This window comes from Molossus molossus, unplaced genomic scaffold (genome assembly GCF_014108415.1).
Source record: "Molossus molossus isolate mMolMol1 unplaced genomic scaffold, mMolMol1.p scaffold_m16_p_6, whole genome shotgun sequence".
Lineage (NCBI taxonomy): Eukaryota > Metazoa > Chordata > Mammalia > Chiroptera > Molossidae > Molossus > Molossus molossus.
In genome coordinates, this window is record NW_023425399.1 from 27,429,583 (window position 1) to 27,446,885 (window position 17,303).

General features: G+C 38.7%; 1 protein-coding gene across 1 annotated transcript in view; it reads right to left on the minus strand.

Annotated features, from left to right (window-relative positions):
• The window catches only part of RNF24 (ring finger protein 24), a 54,808-nt gene extending 40,520 nt beyond the window's left edge, over positions 1–14,288 (minus strand). The window contains exon 1 of the mRNA XM_036244306.1: positions 14,111–14,288. The gene's annotated coding sequence lies outside the window, so the exon portion shown is untranslated. The remainder of the gene's footprint in view (positions 1–14,110) is intronic.
• Between the last annotated feature and the right edge of the window lie 3,015 nt (positions 14,289–17,303).

A 17,303-nucleotide genomic window follows, 5' to 3' on the forward strand; every position in this document is an offset into this window, starting at 1 on the left:
CCCTCTAAGCTTAGAGGGGATGCAGTTCGAGGGGCGCTAGAGACATACAGGAAAGAACTGAGCTGTTTGGCATTGGAGTGAGGGCTGGAGAGGCAGCTTTCTCCAGGACAGATGTGCTGTCAGAGGCCTTTGTTCCTTTGGTGAGCCCTTCCCTGGGGCGGCAGACAGCCGCCATATCTGGGACTCCAGCAACCTGGCTCACACTGGTAGCCCTGCCCTGGTGATTCCCTGGGGCTCCGCCCCACCCAACTTTCAGGCCCACCCAAGCTGTTGCCAGTTGCTTAACCATAGGATTGGCCTGTCTTGGATCCTGCTTCAGGTTTTCCTAAATTCTTTCAAACAAGCAACATCTGGTCTCAGCTAGCCCCATACCTCTAGTTAAGTAATACATAAAAACAAACACAGGGAGGCAGCCAAAATGAGGAGACAAAGAAACAGGTCCCAAATGAAAGAACAGAACAAAACCCGAGGAACAGAACTAAGCGAAACCGAGATAAGCAACCTAACAGACGCTGAGTTCAAAATACTGCTTATAAGGATGCTCAATGAACTTAGTGAGAACCTCAGCGAACTTAGTGAGGGCCTCAAGAGCACAAAACAGGACTAGTCAGAAGTGAAGGATGCACAGTAAGAAATGAAGAAGGCACTAACTGAAATAAAGAATAATTTACACAGATTCAATAGTAAAGTAGGTAAAGCCAAGAAGCAAACCATCAATTTGGAATATAAGGAAGCCAAAACCACCCAATCAGAACAGCAAAAAGAAAAAGGAATAACAAAAAATGAGAGTGTAAAGAGCCTCTGGGACAACTTCAAGCGTGCCAACATTCGCATCTTGGGGGTGCCAGAAGGAGAAGAGAGAGAACGAGAAATCGAAAACCTATTTGAAACAATAATGGCAGAAAACTTCCCTAACTTGGTGAAGGAAACAGATATACAAGTCCAGGAAGCACAGAGAGTCCCAAACAAGATGAATCCCAAGAGGACCACACCAAGACACATCATCATCAAAATGCAAAAGGTTCAAGACAAAGAGAGAATCTTAAAAGCAGCAAGAGAAAAGCAGTTACCTACAAGGGAGTTCCCATAAGACTGTCAGCTGATTTCTCAAAAGAAACTTTGCAGGCCAGAAGGGAGTGGCAAGAAATATTCAGAGTGGTGAAAAGCAAGAACCTACAACCAAGATTACTCTATCTTGCAAAGCTGTCATTTAGAATCGATAGCCATATAAAGAGTTTCCCAGACAAGAACAAGTTAAAAGAGTTCATCACCACCAAATGTTATTAGGTGAAATGTTGAAGGGTCTTTTTGAAAAAAAAAAAAAAGATAAAATATATGAACAAACAAAATGGCAACAAATACATATCTATCGACAATTGAATCTATGAACAAAATGAATAGGCAGAACAGAAACATTCTCATAGATACAGAGAACATTTTGTGTGGTTGCCAGATGGGAAGGGTTGGAGGAATGGGTGAAAATGGTGGAGGGATTAAGTACAAATTCATTGCTAGACTGACAAACCTCAAAGGGAAAGGGGTTGGGGGGTGGGAAGAAATAAACCAAGAAACTTATATGCATAGCCAATGGACACAGACAACAGTGTGGGAAAAGGCAGGAGGGGGGCGGGAGTGGGGAGGAGGGGGTCAATGGGGTAAAATGAGGAACATCTGTAACACATTGAACAATAAAGATAAAAAAATAAAAAAACCAAAATGTCATTTTAAAAATGATATATAAATGAAATCATAAAGTATGTAACTTTGGAGTTAGCTTTTTTCATTTGCATAATTCTCTAGAGATTCCTGTAGGTTGTTGCGTGTATCAATAGTTTATTCCTCTCTACTGCTGAGTAGAAGTCCAGGCTTATGTTTATGTATCACAGTTTAACTATTCATCTGCTGAAGGCCATCTGGCTTGTTTCCAGTTTTTGGCTAGAGTGTACCAAATAAGCTGCTATGAACATTTTGGTATAGGTTACTATGTTTTCATTCCTCTGGGATAAATGCCCAGGAGAACTTTGTTGCTTTTTAAACTATATTGTAGTTATTTTCTTTTTAAAAATAATCCTTACTCATGGATATGTTTATTGATGAGAGAGAGAGAGAAACATCAATTGACTGCCACCCCTACACATCCTGACCAGGGATTGAACCCTCAACCTTTTGGTGTACGAGACAATGCTCCAACCAACTGAACCACCCAGCCAGGGCTGTAGTTATTATCTTAGTGGTTACTCTAGGGATTACAATATGCATCTTACCACAATACAGTCATGAGCTACTTTATAACTGGGATACAGTCTGAGAAATCACCATGCATTTAGGTGATTTCCTCCTTGTGTGAACATCATAGAGTATACTCACACAAACCTAGATAGTATGTATAGCCTACTATACACCTAGGCTATATGATATGGCCAATTGCTCTGTAGGAGAGGAAAAATAATTTTCCCTTTATCCTTCTGGGCTCTTGACTGAGACTGTCCAATGATAAAAGACAGATTAACATGAAAAAAGCAAACAAAGGCTTAATGACAGGTATATTGCCCTGGCAGGCTGGCTCAGTTGGTTGAGAGTTGTCCTGCCCACCGAAAGGTCACAGGCTCAATTCCTGGTCAGGGCACATGCCCAGGTTGTGGGTTCCACCCTCAGTTGGGGTATATTCAGGAGGTAACTGATCAATGTTTCTCTCTCGCTCTTCCTCTCTCCCTCTAGAACCAATAAAAATATATTTTTAAAAAATGTATACCTCCTGTATACACAGGAGAGACCCAGGAAACTGAGTAACTTGCAAAAATGGCTGAAGCCACCATCTTAAATACCATCTTCAGGTGAAGACAAAGAAGAAGTTGGGGGTAAGGGAATTCAATTATGGGAGGTTACCAGGAAAAGCAAATAAACAAAGGTAAGGTTGTTATGCAGGCTTTAGTCGTTCTCTTTTGCCCTGATAAACAAGCAAAAAAATATCAACTACTTGGAAATTCCAAAAATAATCTTTGAAATGACTTTGGTGCAAGAGGTAGTCAAACAAACCACAAACCACTTAGAAGTTAATCACATTTGGGGAAAAAAGTCTTGTACTATGAGAAAAATTCACAATCTTCAATACTTGTATTATTAACCTAAAAATAATTATAAAAACAGTGGACAAAAGAATTCACCGTAAAAGCTAGAAAAAGAACAAGTCAAACAAAATAAACCAAAAGAAGGAATTAACAAAGGTCAAACAAAAATAGATAGATTAAAACAAACAAAAAATCCAGAGGGGAACTGAAATCAACCAACAATAAAAAAAAAAAATGTTAAGAAATGAGAAAGATATGAAAACTACTGATATGCTGAGATTAAAATAAAAATCTGTATGAGAATTCACTTAAACCTAGATTAAATGTATGATTTTATAGTAACATAAATAACCAAAACTGGAGCTCAGTGCTCTGAGGCCTCCAAGCTGCCATGTTGATGCACAATAGGGAGGGGAGGAGGAGCATGCTAGGATGAGGTCAGCATGCTCTCATTTGTCACAATTTCTACCACCTGCTAACTCGGAACCAAATGGTCATTAATTGTTGTGCTTACGCTGTTATTTTTCTCAAAGAAGATAAATATTTCTAACTCTATAAAAAATAAATTTTATACACCAATAATGAACTGCCAGAAAGAGAAACTAAGAAAACAATCTCATTCACATCTGCTTCAAAAGTAATAAAATACCTAGGACTAAATTTTTTATTTTTATTTCTTAAAAAAAATTTTTTTTTTTTAATCCTCACCCGAGGACATTTTTCCATTTTTTGTTCAGATAGAGTGGGAGGGAGGGAGAGAGAGGGGAGGGAGAGGGAGAGGGAGAGGGAGAGGGAGAGGGAGAGGGAGAGGGAGAGAGAGAAAGAAACACTGACATGAAAGGAACATATCAAGTGGCTGCCACCCTCACGACTAACCATGGCCGGGGACAAACTGCAACCGAGGTATGCGCCCGGGTCTCTCTGGACCACAGGCTGACGCTCTAACTGCTGAGTCAAACCAGCCAGGGCCCTAGAAATAAATTTAACCAAGGATGTAAAAGACCTGTACTCAGACAATTATAAGACACTATAGAAAGAAATTGAAGAAGATACAAATAAGTGGAGGCATACACTGTGTTCATGGATAGAAAGAATTAACATCATTATAATGTCCATATTACCTAAAGCAATCTATAGAGTTAATGCAATTCCTATCAAGATACCAAAGGTGTATTTCACAGAACTGGAACCAATATTCCAAAAATTTATATGGGACCACAAAAGACCTCAAATAGCAACAGTGATCTTGAGAAAGAAGAACAAAGTTGGAGGAATCATGCTACCTGATATTAACTATACTGCAAAGCCATAGTAATCAAAACAGCATGGTACTGACATAAAAACAGACATATAGATCAATGGAACAGAATAGAGAGCCCAGAAGTAAATCCATGCCTTTAGAGTCAATTAATATTTGACATTGAAGGCAAAAACATAAAAAAGAGTAAAGATAGTGTATTCAATAAATGGTGTTGGAAATATTGGGCAGATACATAAAAAAAATGAAACTAGACCACCTTCTTACACCATGGACAAGAATAAACTTAAGCCCAGCTGGTGAGGCTCAGTGGTTGAGTGTTGAGCCATGCACCAAGAGGATGCCAGTCCAATTCCTGGTCAGGGCACATGCCCAGCTTGTGGGCCCAATCCCCAGTGGGTGGGGGGCATGCAGGAGGCGGCCAATTGATGTTCTCTCTCATTGATGTTTCTATCTCCCTTTCCCTAAAACCAATAAAGAAAAAAAATACATATCACCAAATATAACTTTTGTTTTGGACCTCTAGCTCTTCTTTCTGACAACAAAATAACAAACTGGCAAGTTGTCTCTCAATACCCTGTCCAAATGGGACAATGCCCAAACACTGTGCTTTAGAAGATGCAATCTTTTTGTTTTCTAACATAATCAAAGGTGGTCTCAGGAACAAATTATAAATACAAGAAAACCAGGATACATCCATTTTATTCAGCTAGACTATAGGAACCAATTGCAGAATAGATCATTCTCTCAGGCCTGTGACTGAAGTTCAGCTGATGAGCCACAGTGTGGCCTTACTACACTGGCCAGTATCTGGTCCTACTGCATGCAATAACCTTAGCCTGAGAGAATTAGATGACAGGTTATATGCTGGTATTGACAATCAGGGGTAGATGTGAAGCCTCTGCAGCTCAGCCCACAGCTGACTGCTCTGCACCATGTCACTGATAAAACTATAAAGACATCTATTACTAGTTGGATTTGACAGATGTCACTACTAAAGAATATAGAAATTTGCTTGGATGTGCATAAACTATCCCTGAAAGGATATCCAAGAAATTGATAATGCAAGTTGTTTTTGGTGAGAGGATAAAGACCCTAGGGAGGACAGTCATATCTATAGATATAGATATATCCTTTTGTATGTTTTGAATTTAAAAGAAATTTAAAGTAATGTATTTGACCAATATTTGCTTACATCTGTACATAAAAGCTGTTAGAGACAATGGTATTAAGTAAAAGGAGACTGTGTTAGTACATATCTGACTGTAGAGAAGCACAGATTGTAAGTATAGAACTAAGCACACATTTCCTGCCATATTCAGAGTATGCCAGTGAATGTCAAACACTTAGACATTACAGTCCACCAGAAAGCACCATACCAGGGAAAACTACTTCAAGGTTAGCAGAGAAACATTCCTTAAAGCCACTTAAGTTTCTTTATTCTAACTTTAAATTCACCAAATACAATGATTTTAATTGTTTTTACCACGTGATTTACCTAAGAGAAAGAGTGTAAAAAGTTTACTCATGTTTAATCAAGGTTCAAACTCACCTGAAAATTCTATTTCTCATGACAAATCTATAAATTGGCAGTCTTGAGAGCTTTGGTTACCAAGATTTTCCTAGGCCCTGGTTATATCCCTGAGGTAAGGTAAGGTTGCATTTCTGTCCTTGTAGAGGCCCAGACCCTGGAATGCAGCACCTCAGGTACAAAACCTGCACTGAGAAATTCTGTGCTCAAATACCCAACTAAGCTGCAACTCCTGGATGATTTCACTACCTCACTTTCTTCCAAGTACTCCAGTCTCTACCATTTATATTTCAGAAGTTCTTTTACATTCCTAATCTTTTATAATCTTCCCTGGTACTTGGCTATTCGAAAGACTTCCAAGATATCAGGTTCAAAATCATTTATCTTCAAAAGGCAGACCGCTAGGCAAGATAAATTGGCTTGTATTTTGTAAATATTTCCCTAAATGCATCTTCTCTCTATATAACCTGAGTTGCAGTCTGAGGTCATTCTCATCTTTTTTTCTCCAGAGGACAGGTTTTCCTTTCCAGTTTTAAGAAACTGATAAGTAGATATAATGTCTTTAAGTGCCAAATCTGGAAAATAAGTACTCCACAAACTCTCCAAATCTGTAGGCAAAGGTCTACTTTTCTCTACATCTTCATTTTTCCTTTACTGAGGCATTCTCCTATTTGCAACACTCCTCCACCCCCTTTATTTAGAGGGGAGCTGCAGGAGCAAAAAACCAAATCTATAAAGAATTTGTTATAACCCATTCATCTATTTCATCTGTATTTTAATCTGGATCTCTCCATCTAGTCTGTTTTACTGACCACGCCATGGTTTTGATGCAATTTCTTCCTTAAGGGATGTTGTAAATTTCTTTACACTTTTTATCACAATGCTTCAGGTTTTGTTGTTGTTCTTTTGTTTTTGTTTTAATTCTAACTGGTTGTTTTTAATAGTATTTGTATCCTTTATCCTTTTCAGCTCTGTTATTGGCAATTTCATTTTCTGCAGTTTGGGTTTTTTCCTCCGTTTCCTCTATTCCCATTGTCTTCTCTGGATTTGTGCACAACTTTTCTCTTTGTTGATATTACCAAAATTCTAAAATCAAGTCTGAGGTGTTATCTTTGCTATCATAATTGAAATTTGTCTTCTAAAGCTTTTTTTTTTGTTTTAATTTCAGATGTTTGTTATTTTGGTGGGTCTATTTTTACTCTGCCAGATTCCCAGTAATTATTCTGTGTTGGCTCCATAAAGATTTCTTGTCCATTTTTTTTGTGTGTGTGATCATAAAGTTTTTATTTTGAATTTAAATCATTCCATTAGATCTTTTATTTTATTTTTTTAAAATGTTTTCATTGACTGTTAGGGAGAAAGGGGGAGAGAGATAGAAACATCAATGTGAGAGAGAAACATCAATTGGCTGCCTCCTGCATGCCCCCTACTGGGGATCAAGCCTGAAACCCAGCCATGTGCCCTGACAGAGAATCAAACTGGGACCTCTCAGTCCATGGGATGACGCTCAATCCACTGAGCCACACCAGCGGGGCCATTCCATTAGATCTTCATGAGAACCTGATGTTGGCACAGGATTTAAATTTGACATATTATACTCCCATCTGACCCCTATCCCAGACAACCATACATGCGCTGTAATTTCACAAATAATCTGCTTATTAACATTTAACTATTGATTTTTATTTAATTTACAGTCTTATAATTAAGGATGGGACTCTTAAGAGTATGTAGGAAAAAGAGCCCAGAATAATGCTGAGATAGAGGGAGAATAAAATGATAGACAAGTTGTAAGGGGAAAAAAATACTCTCAGGAAAGCCAGCCTAAATCGAATGTATAATCTCTGAAACCAGGGAATCTTTTTTTCTTCTAACAATTCTTTAGGATATTAATCAAATGAATGTTTTACATAGTGTTTTGGAGTTTATGACTAACATTCAAATACATAAATTCCATTTAATCCTTGTAATCGCCATGGGCTGGGCATTATACTCCTCCATATTCAGATGAAGAAACTGAGACTTGGGTCAAGTTGGCTGGCCAAACTGAAACCGCTAGTCAGTGGTAGAAGAGAGACTAAAATCCTCTACTCTTCCCATGAGACCCTTGTTGCCTTCCATGGTACTTACTAAGCTTGCATGAGACTAGCAGTATTTGAGTAACATACAAATGAAACAATTTCTGTCACTGGTTCCTGTGGGCAGTGAGTGTATACTGATGCATTATAAGTTACCTTTGCCTTAGAGAGCCTCAAGAAAGGCCAATACCATAATTCCCAAACAATTTGCATCAATGTATATATATTTACTTAAAGTTTTAATTTTGAAATAATTTTAGATTTACAGAAAAGTTGCATGAATTCCCACATATCTTTCATCTAGCCCTAATGTTAAAATCTTACACAACCATAGTACAATATCAGTAAATCAACATTGGTATAATACTACTAACTAAACTGTAGACTTTATTAAAATTCTACCAGTTTTTCAACTAATGTTCTTTTTCTTTTCTAGGATCCAATCCAAGATCCCACACTATATTAAGTTATGTCTCATTAGACTTCTCCAATCTGTGACACAGAACTGTCTTTAAAATTAATAAAGGTTTATTTGATTCTGAAAATGTCATGGCATTTCTGGAAATAGCTTTGAATATTGAAAACCCACCCTGGGAATTGCTGGGTCTATGTGATAACCAAGGAAACATCCTGAAATAAAGAGCCAGAGTGGCCCTAAAGACAAAAAAAAAAGAGCCACTCTTTAAATAAAGGGAAGAGCTGCCCTGGCCCGTTTGGCTTAGTTGGTTGGAGTATTGTCCTGTACATCAAAAGATAATGGGTTTGATTCCCAGTCAGGGCACATTCCCAGGTTGCAGTTTGATCCTCAGTCGGGGTGCGTGCAGGAGGTAACTGACTGTTGTTTATCTCTTACATGGATGTTTGTTTCTCTCCCTTCCTCTCTCTCTAAAATCAATAAAATAAAAAAGAAAATTCAAAAAATAAATAAAGGGAAGAGTTGGCTGTAATAATCTAGATAGGTCAACTGTATTTAAGACCTATCCATAGAAAACAAATCAACAATTCTAACTCCCTGGGAAAGCACAGGGTACCAGATAGAAATCAATACAACTCTGCTTAATGGAGCAGTCATGAAAGATTAATTTGCTTTTAAATTAAAGGACTTGAGTTTGTTCAGTCTACAGACTGGTAACTTAATAACTAAATTTGAGTATACAAAGGTTATAAGAAGGTAATGAATTTACATATGGACCTCCTTTTCTAAATTGTAGCATAAAAACGTTCTGAGTTGTGGGTGACTTTATTTCAAACCCTGAACCCTTGGGAAGGTGCATTCTCTAGACCCTGTTCAAGTTGCTATGGGAGAAATGGCAAGAGGGTCCTTTATAAACCTTGATAGGTTACCTCCCATCCTTGAGGGTTCTGAGTTGAGCACATTAATTCCAATACTTTACAGGTGAATTCTCAGTTACCAGAAAAGGTACTGTTTTTTTCAGAATTCCTACAGGAGCTTAGGATCCCTGAAGAGGAAAAATCTAAATGCATAAATTGTATGTACTAAGATTGAAACAAAGAAGTTTAGTAAAACCACAAGCAATTCTAGAGTGGTAAAACAAAAACAAGCTAACAAATAAAAAATACAGCCCTAAAAGTAAGAGAAAATAATGTCTCTGTGGTTTAAAAATTCATTACCCAGGAAATGAGGGTAAATCAGAGGGCTCCATGGAAGATGCCATAGCTGAGGCATTAACTGCACACTCGAGCTTAGCTGCTCCCCTCTCTGGAACCATAGGCAAGTCTCAATTTCCACCTGTGTAAAATTAGGCTAGTTACAACATCTGTCTCTGGGGGATGTGCCTGGCATACAGGAGTACTCATCATCAGGATCAAGGTCTTTTGTCTTTTTTTGTTGCAAGGTTGGCACTGAGGTTAGTGTTTGAATATTCCTGAATCAGGGATAATTTGAGCACAGGCCACATCTCCCTGGGCCACTCTGGTTGAGATCCAAATCTCTGAGCCTAGGCCACAAGTGGACTCCTTTCTGAAGTGACTCAGATAGAGAAGGGAATTTAGGGAAACAGTCATGAGTTTAGGTACATTTCTTCAACAACAATTTCCAGATGGCTAATGTGTATAAATCAAAAGCCTGTTAGATTCTGGATGTTATTTTTACAGGACAATTCTACAGCCATAAAGCAGCATCTGAAATGCTGATGACTAATTGAGCAAACCTCAAATAGTTATGAATCCAGCAAAGTGAACAGGCTGCCTGGTATTTTGACACTGGTGAAAATTAACTTAAGTTTCTAGATATTATAGTCCTACGTATGGTCTCTGTTGTTTACTGGGATCACTTTCTTTTAAGAAAGATAGACTTCATCCTTAAGATGAATTCAGGCAGCCCTGGCTGGTTTGGCTCAGCAGTTAGGAAAGACCAAAGAGTCTCGGGTTCGATTCTGGTCAAGGGCATGTACCTTGGTTGTATTTTGATCCCCGGCCCTGGTCAGGGTTGCACGAGAGGCAACCAGTCAATGTGTCTCTCTCACATCAATGTTTCTCTCTTTCTCCCCCCTACCCTCCGCCACTATAACTGAAGATAAATGGAAAAAAGTATCCTTGGGTGAGGATAAAAAAAAAAAAAGATGAATTCAGACAGACAATGGAACAGCTGAGACAATGATGCAAATAAAATATGTTATTTCAATATTCTGGAGGGTGAGTCTGGTTCTGCTGATTATTTATTCTCAAAAATTCTGAAAAGGTCACAACATTCCAGAACAGTGAATAATTCTCTAAGTGGGTTTTTATGAGTCAAGACTTGCCATATCATTAGCTCTGTAAGCTCTTTCCTACTTAAAAACATTTTACAAGACCAACACCAATCTTCATCATGCAAAACACTATTCTGTTGATTATATAGATGGATATATTAAAGACTATACAAGCTTGCGATTTTCCCTCAAGATCAGGAATTAGAGATGTGTGGCTCAGGTTAGATGAAGCCTTATAGGTATGTGTTCCCAGTATGCTCAATGTATATCTACATTTAAGTCTATTCTCTGCTTGATCAGTTTCCTCAGGAGTTACTTGTCTCATTGGGAAAAATTCACATTAACTCAACAAGAGTATCCTTAACTCACAAAAGTATCTCACATCAATGTTTCTCTCTTTCTCCCCCCTACCCTCTGCCACAATAACTGAAGATAAGTCATAATAGCAACTAATAAATTAAAGCTAGGAAATATATCTAGCAGTTCTCTCTTGGAAGATCCTATGCATTAACCCAAATTACAGAAAAGAGAATGACATTTTAAAATTTTTATATTATTTATTTATTTTTAAATCAATTTTAGAGAGAGGGAGAGAAAAAGAGAAACATCCCATCCCTGACCTGTCTAAGGATTGAACCCCTGACTGTTCGGTGCACGGTGTGACACTCCAACCAACTAAGCCACACCAGCCAGGGTGAAAATGACATATTATTTATTTTTTTATCCTCACTCGAGGACATTTTTCCATTTTTGTTCAGATAGAGTGGGAGGGAGAAAGAGGAAGACAGAGAAAGAAAGAGAAACATCAACATGAGACGCATTGAGTGGCTGCCTCCCACACGACCCCTTACAGGGCCAGAAATGAATTGCAACAGAGGTATGTGCCCTTGACAGGATTTGAACCCACGACTCATTGGTCGCGGGCCGATGCTCTAACCACTGAGCAAAACTGGCCAGGGCAGAAAATAACATATTCTTAAAAAATTTTTTTTTCTTTATTGATTTTAGAGAGAGAGGAAGGGCCACTGCCTGCATGCCCCCCACTGGGGATTTGGCCCACAATCTGGGTATGTGCCCTGACCGGGAATCAAACTGGCGACCTCTTGGTACATGGGTCAATGCTCAACAACTGAGCCACACCCGCTGGGCAAAAATGACACATTCTTAAGAGATGCTTCCATGACATTGTCAGCTCTTCTCTAAAAGGACATTTCCATTTTGAGAACCAGAAACAGCTACTACATGGAACCCTTATTCTTTAGTGGAAGAGATCTAATGGCAAATGCTCCTTCGTCTTCTCTTTTGTTTATCATTAACCAGACTGTAGTAGAGACTCTCCATACCCCAAAATCTTTTCTCCCTTTCTTCCACTCTAATTAGAATTTTTAGCTGGGCACATGGCTACACTTTCCTGCTTTCCTTGCAGCCGTGAATGGCCACATGTCTCAAATCTAGCCAATGTGTTGGATACACATAGAAGAAGTGTCTGGAAATCATGTTTAATATAGCACTGAAGGTGCCTTCTACCTTCTGCTTCATCTGCTTCATCCCTTTCTCCATCCTGATCCCTGTAATGTGTATGCCACATCTTGCTCAATAAGAATATGGTTTACACCCAAGAGGAGGGTAGAGTGCTAAGAGGGAAAAGGGATAATTGGTAAAAGGTCCATGATGCCATGAAGCTCCATAGCAGGCCTATGCCACTTTACGTGAGAGAGAAATACATTTTAATCTCGTTTTAAGGCATCTATTTTGGGTTTTCTGTCACTCACAGCTGAACCCATCTATTTAACATACTGTTGTTCTAGGTAAGTACTATTTTAAATTATTTTGTATTAACAGACAATTTGGAATATCAGACCATGGATCCTAACCCTACTTTAGAAAAATATGCTTTTTGCTAAGACTATTGATACCATTAGCCTTCTGTCATGACACATTAGATAACTAAGTAGAACACAGGAAATCTGACATTACAATGCAAGTTTCTTTTCTTTCTTTTTATTTTAACCTCAATCGAGGACATTTTTCCATTTTTTGTTCAGACAGGGCGGGAGGGGGAGAGAGAGAGAGAGAGAAACATCGACGTGAAAGAGACACATTGAGTGGCCACCATCCACACAACCAACCAGGGCCGGGGACAAACTGCAACCAAGGTACATGCCCCTATTAGGAACCGAACCCGGGTCTCTCTGGACCGCAGGCCGACGCGCGCGACGCTCCAACCGCTGAGCCAAACCGGCCAGGGCTACAATGCAAGTTTCTTGAGGTGGAGAAAGTAGTTTGGAATCATCAGTAACATATTTATCAATTATTTTCACAGAACCATAGCATTAAAGACCATTATTAGCACTAATTAAGTATTAGTTCAACTGCCCCATTTTTACAGAGGAAGAACCTGAGTTTTTCAAAGACAAAAGGCTGAATTAAAAAACTTTTTTTTTCTTTACTGATTTTGAAAGAAAGAAGAAGGGAAAGGGAGAGAGAGAGAAACATCAATGAGAGCGAACACTGACTAGTTGCCTCTTGTATGCCCCCCACTGGGGATCAGGCCCACAACCTGGGCATGTGCCTTGACTGGGAATCAAACTGGCAACCTCTTGGTACATGGATGATGCTCAACCACTGAGCCACACTGGCTGGGCTGAATTTTTTTAACTACAGCCACAAATTTGAGGGGGACATATGCTCTGAGAATTGTACTTATATATAGTGTCTCCAAAAAAAAATGTATACATACGTGAAAGCTGATAAGTCACTTATTTTTCACTCCTTTTCAGGTTTAACTGATTTGAAATAACAGGTTAAGCCAGACTAAGCTTTGAACAAAGACAATTTATCCACTAGACATTTTTATGGGGATACATAAAAGATAAAAGTTTATGCTATAAAACCGACAACAGTCAACAAATTAAGGGCAGTTATTCAGAGAATGTGCACAAATACTGAACAAATGATTCTTGATGTTTGCTATTGCATTGCTTTTCATTATCAGCAGTACATGGACTACAATGGTCATCAGTTTGAAAACAAGTGTTGACAAATAAATTATTCATTTCTCTAGATATTTTTAAATTTTGAAAATAAACTATATGTTAATAAACAATGACTTTATAATTATTCAGATTGTGTATATATTTTTTTGGGACACCCTGTACATCCTGTTTCCAACAACTAATACATAATCACTCTTTATCCCCAAATAAAATACCTAGCATTTAGCTCATCAGGCTCACATAAAGATTAAAATATGTAGCATGCAACTAAAAGTATTACATAATTTGTCTGAGTTATGCAGAACACTCAGGTGGAAAATTAGCTACAAGGGGAAAATAGCAAATAAAAATGACAGTGGTGTAATAGTTTTGGTTAAAATAGTCCCATAAAGTTACACATTATTATCCATATTGAAAGATGTATCAACAATCATGACATTCATATTCATGTATGCAACTGGCACATACCTTTTACATTCTATACTGGAACACTATTCTTTGGTTTGCAGCTACAATAAATATTTATAGGGCTTTTTTCATCTTTGTGACTAACACCAATTGTGGAACACCAGTCAACATTCTTTATTAAAAAAAAGTCACTTCATCTCTTCCTATAGGATAGGTCAGTGTCCCTTTAAGCACCTTAATATAAGGAAAAGAGAACATGGACAGGCTTTGAAAATACTATGGTAGGCAAAAGAAACCAGTAACAAAGGACCACATATCATATAATTCCATTTTGAAAGGCCTAGATTAGACAAATCTATACAGACAGAAAGAGTAGATTAGTGATTGCTTAGAGCAGGAAAGGGGTGGCAAGACTGGGGAGTGGTGGCTAGGGATAATGATAAAGAGAATGTTCTAAAATTGATTGTGGTAATGGATATACAACTCTGTGAATATAGCAAACGCCATTGCATTGTACACTTTAAATGGGTGAACTATATAGGATATAATCTTAATAAAGCTGTTTAAAAGAGGTGGGGGGAGAGAACTGGATTAAGACAACCATCAAAAATGATATATCCACAGCACTGGCTGGTTTGGCTCAATAGTTAGAGCATTGGCCATGGACCAATACATTTCAGGTTTGATTCCTGGCCCCCGGTTGGGGTTGTGCGGGAGGCAGTCAATGGGTGTGTCTCTCTCACATTCTTTCTCCTCCCTTCCATTCTACCTAAAAATCAATGGTCCCTGGCCAGTTTGGCTCAGCGGTTAGAGCGTCAGCCCGCATATGGGAGAGTCCCGGGTTCGGTTCCTGCTAAGGGCACATACCTCGGTTGCAGTTTGTCCCCGTGGCTGGTTGGGGTCGTGTGGGTGGCAACCAGTCGATGTGTCTCTCTCACGTCGATGTTTCTCTCTCTTTTCCTCCCTCTCTCCCTCCCGCTCTATCTGAAGATAAAAAATAATAATAATAATAAAAAAAATCAAAATCAATGGGAAAGTATCCTTGGGTGAAGATTTAAAAAATAAAAAGATATATCCACAATCTCCTAAAAAGTTAAAAAAGTATGTAGTACAGTTAAGTAGTCACAATTTTTTACATTGTTTGACCACTAATGGAATGGAACCTCTAACCAGCCACAGCTCAGTAGCTAGACTAAGTTGGTAGTATAACTGCTCTTATTTATGAAAAGGTGAGAACTGAGATGTAGCAGAGATTTTTTTTTTAAGTGAGAGAAATCTTTTTTCCTTTCTTAAAAAATTTTTTAAAAATTGATTTTAGAGAGAGGAAGGGAGAGGGAGAGAGAGAGAGAGAGAGAAATATTGATGAAGGAGAACACTGATTGGCCGCCTCCTGCATGCCCCCAGATGGGGATTGGGCCCATGACCTGGGCATGTGCCCTGACTGGAAATCGAACTGGTGATCTCTTGGTGCCAGAGATTGTTTTAGTGTTCATTCTTCCATTGTCCCATCCCTTGCCTAACAACAACAATCATTAAGAAGACACTTTATTAAAGGAGATAGCCCTGGGCAGTTTGGCTCAGCGATTAGAGCGTCGGCCTGAGGTCCAGAGAGACCTGGGTTCGGTTCCTGCTATGGGCGGGTACCTTGGTTGCAGTTTGTCCCTGGCCCTGGTTGGTTGTGCAGGTGGCAGCCACTCGTGTCCCTTTCACGTTGATGTTTCTTTCTCTCTCTCTCTCTCTTCCTCTCTCCCCTCCCACTCTAGCTGAACAAAAAATGGAAAAATGTCCTCGGGTGAGGATAAAATAAATAAATAAATAAAGGAGATAAATTACACTCACAATAACCCTGCAGTCATTCAATTATAATAAATTCAATAACTCTGAAGCATTCCATTATAATGATCCCTATTTGAGGCTAAGAGAGGTAGTGATTCACCAAGGTCACATTATTAACAAACAGTAGGGCCAGAACTTATTAAAATCCCACATGCTTTTAAAAAAAATCCTCACCTAAGCTCGGCCAGTGTTGCTGTGGTTGAGCATCAACCCATGCACCAAGAGGTCACCGGTTCGATTCCTGGTCAGGGCACATGCCCAGGTTGTGGGCCAATCCCCAGTGGGGGACATGCAGGAGGCGGCCAATTGATGTTCTCTCTCATTGATGTTTCTATCTCTTTCTCTCCCTTCCTCTCTCTCTCTAAAAGCAATAAAGAAAAAATTTATAAAAAGAAAAAAAGAAGGAAAATAAACTTGCAATACACTTGGGTAAAAATATATGCTTAGGTTTTCAAGAGCTGGAAATTAGTCTGAATAAAATCTAAATGCAGGCTCCACCAATTTCACTGCATTTATGGTGAGTTATCTTAGCTTGAAGAAAGCCCTGAAATTCTCATGAGGAGCCAGTTTTCTTCAACTTTACAGGAACTTTTAAGTGAGATCATACATAATATGTCAGAAGAAGAATATTAAAATTACAACCTCAGATCTAATAAATTCAGAAGTGAACTATATACCTTCATTAAATATAGTGGTTTTAGCCCTGCCCAGTTTGGCTCAGTGGATGGAGCATCGGCCCACAGACCAAATAGTTTCAGGTTCGATTCTGGTCAAGGGCACATACCTAGGTTGCAGTTCAATCCTTGGCCTTAGTCAGGGTTGTACGGGATGTAGCCAATTGATATGTCTCTCTCACATTGATGTCTCTCTCTCTCTCTCCTCCCTCCCTCTCACTCTATTTGAAAATCAGTGGAAAAACATCCTTGGGTGAGGATTAAAATAAATAGATAAATAAATAAATATAGTGGTTTTAACTTCATTAAATTTCATTAATAAGAAACAAGTGTCTTACCACAAGACGTGGAATTTCTATAAATTCAGACTGAACAATACTTGGCACTTAAAAGATACTCAATAAATACGTATTAACATGAATAAAGGTACAATGGTAAATCTAAACAGTATACTAGATGAAATAATTGAAATATCCCTATAAAAACAAAAATCACCCTTGTTTCTGACATAGGATGGAAAACGAGAATATATAAGCCATGGGCCCTCCAAAGAGCAGAGAACTTCAACCCCGCTAGTAATCCCCGTGCTCACCACTCTCTAGCCCACACAGCACTGAACAAACAAGGAAACAGGACAAAGGTTGCATGATGAGGCCTAAGCCCAGGAACTATTGGTTGCATTAAGTGAGGACAAGGAAGATAACACAGTTGAAACAAAACTTTCAGAGGGCTCTTTCCGTCTT